Consider the following 8,674-nt stretch of genomic DNA (forward strand, 5'->3'; position numbering starts at 1 on the left):
CAGTTCCCTAACAACCTCTAAACATTATACAGTTAGATATTATGAAGATTTATAAAGTGTTTGTACTTAGTGCACTTATTTTGAAACGGACATTGATAATTAAACTGCTAAATAATAGACATCAGGTATGCTACATTATAATATGTTGGTCAATGACTCTCATGCTTGTGTTTATGTGTATGCATGTGCAGAATTGTAGGAAAATATATATAGCTGTCAACACTCTATAGTTGAAGTTTAGACTCATTTTTTTTTTCAATAAATGAGTATTGAGCATCTATAATTGCTAAGACTCTATACCCACATGTCTGGGGAATACAAAGTTGTATAAGTCATTGATCCTGAATTTGGTATTATGAAGATAGACTCCCTGATTTTATATCCAAGGTCTGTTGATTATTAGCCCTTAGGCTCCATGGTAAGAAACAAGGAGGAAGACAATGTGTATATACTTAAGATTTTCTAAGTAACTTCACTTATCATGAGTCCAGTGTGCTCAGCCCCATCGCACAAGACTTTTTTGACTTTCAAATGATATAATAGGTGTTAAACACTCAATACAAGATCTGACTATATTAAGTACTCAATAAATATTCACTGTTTTTATTAAAGATCACAAATTTGGTGTAGGAGTTTTCACCTCTACAGGGTTCTCATTACTTCTAGGCCCTTTTCTGGTGTAAAAAGCTGGGAAATAATTATTTTATTAGACATAATTAGATATCATTATTTTTAATTGGCCCTTTCTTCTGTGTCCAGCATCCTCACTTTGCCCTTTTCCTGCAATTAAAACATTGTTCCTTAAGATATTGAACTTCTACGATTGCACTGAGATGTCATGTTTCCTTAGAATTCAAAAATTAGTATATGTTTTCCCCCCTGCTAAGAATGGTTTTCTCCTTTCTGTGTGACCTCTATTCACAGAGTCAGCTTGAAAGGTGCATATGGCATCCCTCTGTAGTTAAGGAGACTGATGTTTGTGTGTAAGATCAAACTACTAGTAAATTGCAGAGCCATATCTTTCTGTAAGCTTCTAAATCTCACAGATATTTAATTTTATTGTATTGTCTTCCGTATTAATGCTAGTTTTACTTACTAATTGCATTTTACTATAATAATCTTGCTTCTAGTTTTTGTCTTACTTCATACTATGCCTTTTTCATGATAAATTATCTTAATCATATGCTAAGGATTCCCTCAAAACCAGCCCTTACAGTCTGTTAAAATGTTAAGCACATTGTGGTCACCACAATGTTGAATGACTTATATTTTCTTTGCTTCAGCTGAACTGTCTATAACATAGCTTAAAGGGGGTATTAATCTCTCAGGAGCCAATTTCCTGATTATGTACAATTCCACTACACACAGAACTGGTTCTACTACTACTTAACGCATTCATCACCTGTAATTAAGTCTTTATTAGAAATTATTTAGATATCATTAGCAAAGAGCAAAGTCTACATTGCAAGAACAGAGGGTAAAAATTAAGACACATCACAGAGGAAATGGCTAGCAGGAAAGTATAACCATAGAGTTGTAGGGTGGCTGCTGAGAGACAGCACAACTTCTGATGACATCAGAGCAGATCTAGGTAAGTAACCAAAATGCAGCACTAAAATGTACAGCTTCTGCAAGTGAAAAAAAGAAAAAGAACTTATTTTATTGTCAATAAATTGTGCAGTTCTTAGGAGACAACATGTGACTTTTGGCGTTTGCTGAACATAAATAATCACACAAATTGTCAGGTAAAAAATTCTCTTAGTTGGGTTTCTGAACATAATACACCAAGGTATGGTTCCTTGGCAGGCTGAGTATTTTGAGCTGAGGCATTGGGGGACCCAGAAGCAGGTTGGTCTCTCTGACCTCCCCTTCCTACCTTTTCTTCCCTTTAAGTGGACCATAGAAACCAGAAAGCCTTTCTCGTCAAACAAACAATAAAGCTTAGGAAGGAGGGGTGGCACCTGTGACTCAAGGAGTGGGGTGCTAGCCCCATATACTAGAGGTGGTGGGTTCAAACTCAGCCCTGGCCAAAAACTGCAAACCCCTCCCCCCCAAAAAAAAAACCTAGGAAAGTCACTCTCTGACATTTTCCTTTCTCCCCTGAAGACCTGCAGGTGACAGGTGTCCAACCACAAACCCAAAGGCCAAAATTAAATAGGAGTTGCTAAATCCTCTTCCCTCCTTCCCCCAGTTTATCACCATTAGAACTTGCCCTCTTTTGCCCAATTGTACTTCTACATGACTATTCTTCATCAAATGTAAGCATTGAGAGTGGGACACAACTATAGGAGGGTCCTTATCTAACAAAAGCAATTAATGTAACCTGGTTCTATGTACCCTCAGTGAATCCCAAATAATAATAATAAAAAAATACATTTTTCTTGGTCTTTGGATCTTCATTTCTGAAGACTCTCATGTAATCTAAAACTTGAATTATATAAATATGCTATGCTTTCTCTTCTTAATTTCTCTTTTGTTGTAAGGGTGTCAGCCATAAACTTTGTGATGGATGAGATTATCTACTTTTAAATCCCCTACACTTACAGAAATATACATTTCTCCTTCAGAGCAGTGCACATGCATTTCTAAAATATTAAGTGTGTATATTCAAGTCATAGAAATACTTTGTCTACATATAACACTGGCTGTGTATACACCTTTAGGGCCTCATAAATAACTTCAATGTCCTTTAAGCTTCTTACAGCCAACAGGTTAGAAATCACTGTTTTAGGCAATGTCATGCAATGGTTACTGTGTGATCTCAAGACCAAGTACAGTTCTAAAAAACCAGAAATGCAAACCAAAATGAAGGGTCACATGAATAATTACCAGGTCTTTTATCCATAGAAATAATGTAGAATATTTTAATATAAAGAAGTTTTTCATAAAATGTCTAAAACAACATAAGTAAAATAAATTAATTAATGATAGAAAAAACATAATTTTTAGAAGGAAGATAGGCTTTGGAAAATGGACCTACAATAAATTCATGTAAACAACTGGATGACTCTGGGTTAGAATAGTCATTCTGTTAAAGTGAAAACACTAGGTCACAAATTAGTACAAATTAGTATTAATACTAGTATTGCCATTTATGTATGATTTAGGGCAAAGAACCTAACCTCTCTGATTTTAAGGGTCCACAGCTGTTAAACAGAAGTAATAATGCCTACCGGGTTTAATTCCAAAGGTTGTTATAAACTCATAGCTTAAAATAATGAAGTACTTTCATAAACCTCACCTCCTTGTCTTTGAAACTTTAAACTATTTCCTCCAAAATCTGCCCCAATCGAAATTCACAGATTCTGATTGGCCACTTGAAACCACTTGTCTTTTCCTGAGCAGCTCTTATAGTTTCAAGGTATTTCATATTCCTTGGGATAAATATAGTGGAGGATATAGACCTATCCCTCCAAATTAACAAAATAAACATCACTCTGATGGTGAAAAGAAAAGAATTAACCTCAGTGGAAATGCTTTGAGTGAAATATTTTCAGATAAAAGAGTGGCTGGAAAAATGTTTACCTAAATAATCTATACAATGCTCTCTTCTCAATTCACTTTACTCCAAATGCTTAAATAAATTGCCAAAGTATGGATTTATAAGTACATTCACCTAATATCAACTTGCATGCCTTTCCTAGAGTTCAGCCTGTTCTATCTATCCTTCTAAGCTCACTTTATTGTGGCACTTAACTTGATGGCCTGTTGATTGTTCTCAGCCCTAATTTGCCTTGAAAAATTCCTTTTAATCATCTTGTATTGTATTTCTGGACAAATTTACATCCATAACAGAAAAAATTTATTTGAACCACCTAGTGTGAAGTACTGTACTTAGAGTTCAGATAAGTGCCTATTTTTAAGGAGTCAGAATAGTACATGTTACTTCCTTCCTTCATCTAATCAAACAATCATTTATTTAGTGTTTATATTTTGTCAAGCAATGTGCATGACAACAGAGCATAACGGTGACAAATGAGCCCTGGTCCTGGCTCTGGAGTAGATCACAATCTGGCAGGGAGTCAGAGAAATCAAGAGACAATTTCAGGACAGTTAATTAAGTGCACATTGTTCATAATATTGAATGTGGTATCAGTTAGGGCACTGACAGGAAACAGCTGACACACTCAAGCTGGCTTTTTGAGAAAGGCTTAACAAAGAGTCTATTTACAATTCTGGTAGTAGGGTTTAAGGAAGCAAACAAAGGATAATGAAGTACCCTAGGCATGGAGGGTAAGGGCCAAGAACCAGTACTGATGACAGAGAAGGTCATGGTATTGACTGAGCCTGCTGGCAAGAACTGTGACCTTATAGAAGATGCAGGCAACTTGTGGCTGCACAGCAGAGAGAGATTTGGGAACTAAATATCGTGACCTTTGAAATCATTTTCATTCTGCCTTCTGATATCCTAGCGGGACACATCTGTGGATGTAATCAAGCTCAAGCCGGGGGAGCTAGAAGCCCACTAGCTCCTCCCAAGTCAGTCTCATGGGGCCCAGAACAGGGCATGGAGGTGGAGAATGGGTAGGTGGAGGTGGCCAATGGAATGATATCCAACACAAAGGCATGTTCTGTGCTTGCCACACAATGTCATTCATCTTCATAAGTAACCTATGTGAAATGGTTATTCTAATCTTGCAAATGAATAAAATGAGGTTCATAAAGTTTAAATGATTTACCCAAGAATATGCAGTTAGCAACTAATGGAATCAGGGTTTAAACTTACTGATGAGTTTAAAACATATTTGTTTTTGTTATTGTTGTTGTTTTTGTGTGTGTGTATTTTTTTTTTTTTTACCAGTTTTACACATTGGGATTCATGTGAAGAAAATTATGGGATGAATAACCTATGCTATCAGTGAAGGAATAATGGTATAACTTAATAGATAAGGAATAAAAAGAGAAAAGCTGTGCTGCCCAGGTAGAGAGAGCAGCAAAGATGACAAGGTACACTTAGGAATGCAATTAATTGGCAATGTTTAAAACAGAGAGAGCAGAAGTAACAAGAAAATATTACCTCTATAGGAGCAGTATGAAAAATTTCACAATTTAGGAACTTTGGGGTGAATTAAGGATTGCACGATGTACATCTCACAGTGTGCAGGTATTAGGTAGGGTTCATATGGGCAAATAATAGGATTTTTTAAAAGTAAAAATAAGGAGAAGGCAGTTAGAAGATCATAACCAACAAAGACACAAGTGTTTGATTATTACTTTCACCACTGGCCTCAATTTGTTACTTCTGTAGCCTAGGCCAATATTGTTTAGAAGTTTTATCTTTGTGAGATTTATAAGTCTGTTTTTCCCTTTCTTTTTAATTAAATCATTGCTATGTACATTAATGCAGTCATGGGGTACAGTGTGCTGGTTTTATATACAATTTGAAGTATTTTCATCAAACTGGTTAACATAGCCTTCCTGGCATTTTCTTAGTTACTGTGTTAAGACATTTATATTCTACGTTTAGTAAGTTTCACATGTATTCTTATAAGATGCACCATAGGTGTGGTCCCACCAATTACCCTCCATCCTCCCCTCCCCTCCCTTTCCCTTTTATCCATATTCTTGAGCTGTAATTGGGTTATAGCTTTCATATGAAAGCTATAAATTAGTTTCATAGTAGGACTGAGTACATTGGATACTTTTTCTTCCATTCTTGAGATACTTTCCTAAGAAGAATATGTTCCATCTCCATCCATGAAGATTTATAAGTCTTATCATGGCATACAGTAGAATAATTTTGTGCCATTGATGTGGCTCACAGCTCTGTTGTAAATCCTGCATATCTAAAAGCATCAATTCATAATGCTAAGTACAAGGAGATTTCCTAATAGCACATTGGTTACAGTGTGGTTCCCAAGTCACTTACAAACTCTTGTTTTTGTCAAATATTTCCATTTTATTCAATAGTTAATAATATGGCCTTTTATGCAGAGGCAGTAATAAAACATAGAAAAATCAAACAAACAAAACACATATGAAAGGGCTGTGAGTAGTCCATCATATAAAACCAAAGTTTTGTCTTATATAAGCCATCAACTTCATCTGGACCTCAGTCTATTTTTTTAGTAAAATAGAGATCATAAAGTCAGGATTAAGATGAGAATTAGACTAGATAATATCGTTAGTATAGAAAGCTTGTATCCCTCACACCTCCAGATATTACATATTCTTTCCATTGATTAATTGGTATAAAAACAAAAGAACAGGATCTAGTGTTCAATAGTTTAGTAAGGTGACCATAGTTAACAATATCTGTTGTATATTTCAAAGTAGCTAAAAGAGTCCAAATGTTATCAACAAAAAGAAAAGGTAAATATTTGAGGTGATAGATAACACAATTAACTTGACCTGGTCATTATATATTATATGAATGTATCAAGATGTCATAAATTTCCCTAAAATATGTAGCAATTATGTATTATGTATCAATTAAAAAAGAAAAATATTAAAATGCTACTGAATCCTACATTTAGCTTGCTTCTTATATTAGCAATTGTAAAAATTTTAAAGTAATGAACATTAAATAATTATATAGAATTTTGGACTATCATCTTTTCCCCATCCTACACTGTGTCAGTTATTTAAGGTTAGTAATACATATCTCTTTGTGCTACTAAGATTCAGCAGTATAGTTTTTTTAAAATTTTATATGCTAGAAAAACAGACAGGCTGAAGGATTAAGAAAATTTTCCTTGATCCTTTGAGTATTTTGTAGTTGTACGTAAATTGTCAAACTTAGAATTCCCTATCCTTTTTGATCACTGTACTCCTGAAGGATCTAATATTTCAGAAGTCTTTATCATCAGATGATGATGATTGCTGTCAGAAAGGCGTATTTACGTCATAGGATCAAAGGACCTGAGACCCAGACATAACTGACCTGATGCAGTTGCACCTTACTGGCCCTGTCTCAGCATAGAATAACCTGGTGATGAGACAGATGCTTTTATGTCTGATTTGTTATATGACACAGTGTTGGGAAAAGAGAAACTCCGGCGAAATCTCATTTTCAAATCCCACATTCACTGTTCACCCTTCCATAGAAGCAGGAACTTCCCCTACACCATGTTATGTACAACTTCAATTCCTTCCAATAACTATAAAACCAATCTACTTCACTTCTTTCACCTGCCAAGAGGGGACAGTTTATTACAAAGTGGAAACACAGAGCACTACAGCTTTCACACATATTTTTATGCCAGCTGTATGACTCCCTTTCACTTCATTGAGGTATAAAGATTAAATAACAAGCCTAATGAAAGGAATACTCTGAATTGGAAGAACTAAAGGCATGAGGACTGTGTGAGAATGGCAGAACAAAAAGTAGGCTTTTCTCTGATTTAATAGCCTCGAGTTAGGCTACTTTGTGTATATTGGAATTAAATGGTTTAGGATTCTTCCAGCCACGAGCTGGGCTAGCAGGCTATTTTCTTAATGAAAGTTACACTATCTTCTTCATTAGAACATTAAGAAGACATGAAAAATACGTGAGAAATAAATTTCTTACGCTCCCTAGAATTTGTGTGATTATTTTTCCTTTATCTTTTCAGATTACATATAGCCTATATTTAGGAACATGAAGCACAAAACTGATAAACATTCTCACCCCATTTTAAAACTAAGTTAGATGCTGGAAAAAAAATTGGAAAATATATTAATTGGCAGAAGTAAAAAACAAAAAAGGAAAAGCAAAAAATGTTCGTTTCCAGAAATGAATACAAAATTAAAAGACAGTGCACTGGTCTTTCCATCTGATGCACTTAGTATCCAGGAGATTAATAGTCCAGATACAAATTTTAAATGCTAGGATATGGGTTTTAACACCCATGTAGAAAATTTGGCCCTTGCTCTCTAAGACAAGGAGAGATAAAATACAAGGCTTACACAGAGTTGGCAATGTGGAAAGGCTGGTCCTCAGTGAGAGGGTGGATGGGACAAACACACCCTCCACACGGGTAAGTAATAGAGATGAACACCTATAAATAATGGAAACTTGTATAGCACTATGGAGCAACATGAGCTGTCAATTTAAGAAGCACACTGAGTTGCAAGCAGAATAAATGAAAGAGGTTTCTAAAAAATATTACAGTATGACAAAAGAAATCCTAAGCAAAACACAAATCTTAAAAAGCTTATTAAAAAGACAGATTATTCCCCCAACAAAAAATCAAAAAGACAATTAAAGAATACACCCAAAGTATTAAGATAAAAATAGGTTAAAAATAGAATTTCACAGTTTAATGTATTCTGAATCAAGAAGGATATTAAAAAAGATATCGGGGTAAAGAGAAGGTTGACAGTATTTACTGTGTACAGCTATTTAATGAAAAGTGTGACTAACTCACGTATATTATTGCGTGAAGGGGAAAAGAAACTCGGAAACAAACAATAATGAGCAAACGATAACTGTTTGAAAGCATTTAATTGTCCTTTCCTAACTCCTGGCAACCATCCTTCTCCTCTCTGCTTCTGTGAGTTTGATTATGGATTCCTCTGGTTCCGGAGTCATACCCCAGTTGTTCTCCTGTGATTGGCTATTTCACTTAGCATACATCCTCACGATTCATCCATATTGTTGTAAGTGGAAACCTTTCTTTCCTGCCACTTGCAGGATATTCCATTATATATACCACCCTAAAAAATCTATTCTGTCAAAAAAAAAATCTATTCT

Source organism: Otolemur garnettii, unplaced genomic scaffold, assembly GCF_000181295.1.
Source record: "Otolemur garnettii isolate 467f Iridium unplaced genomic scaffold, OtoGar3 scaffold00001, whole genome shotgun sequence".
In the NCBI taxonomy this organism is placed as follows: Eukaryota; Metazoa; Chordata; class Mammalia; order Primates; family Galagidae; genus Otolemur; species Otolemur garnettii.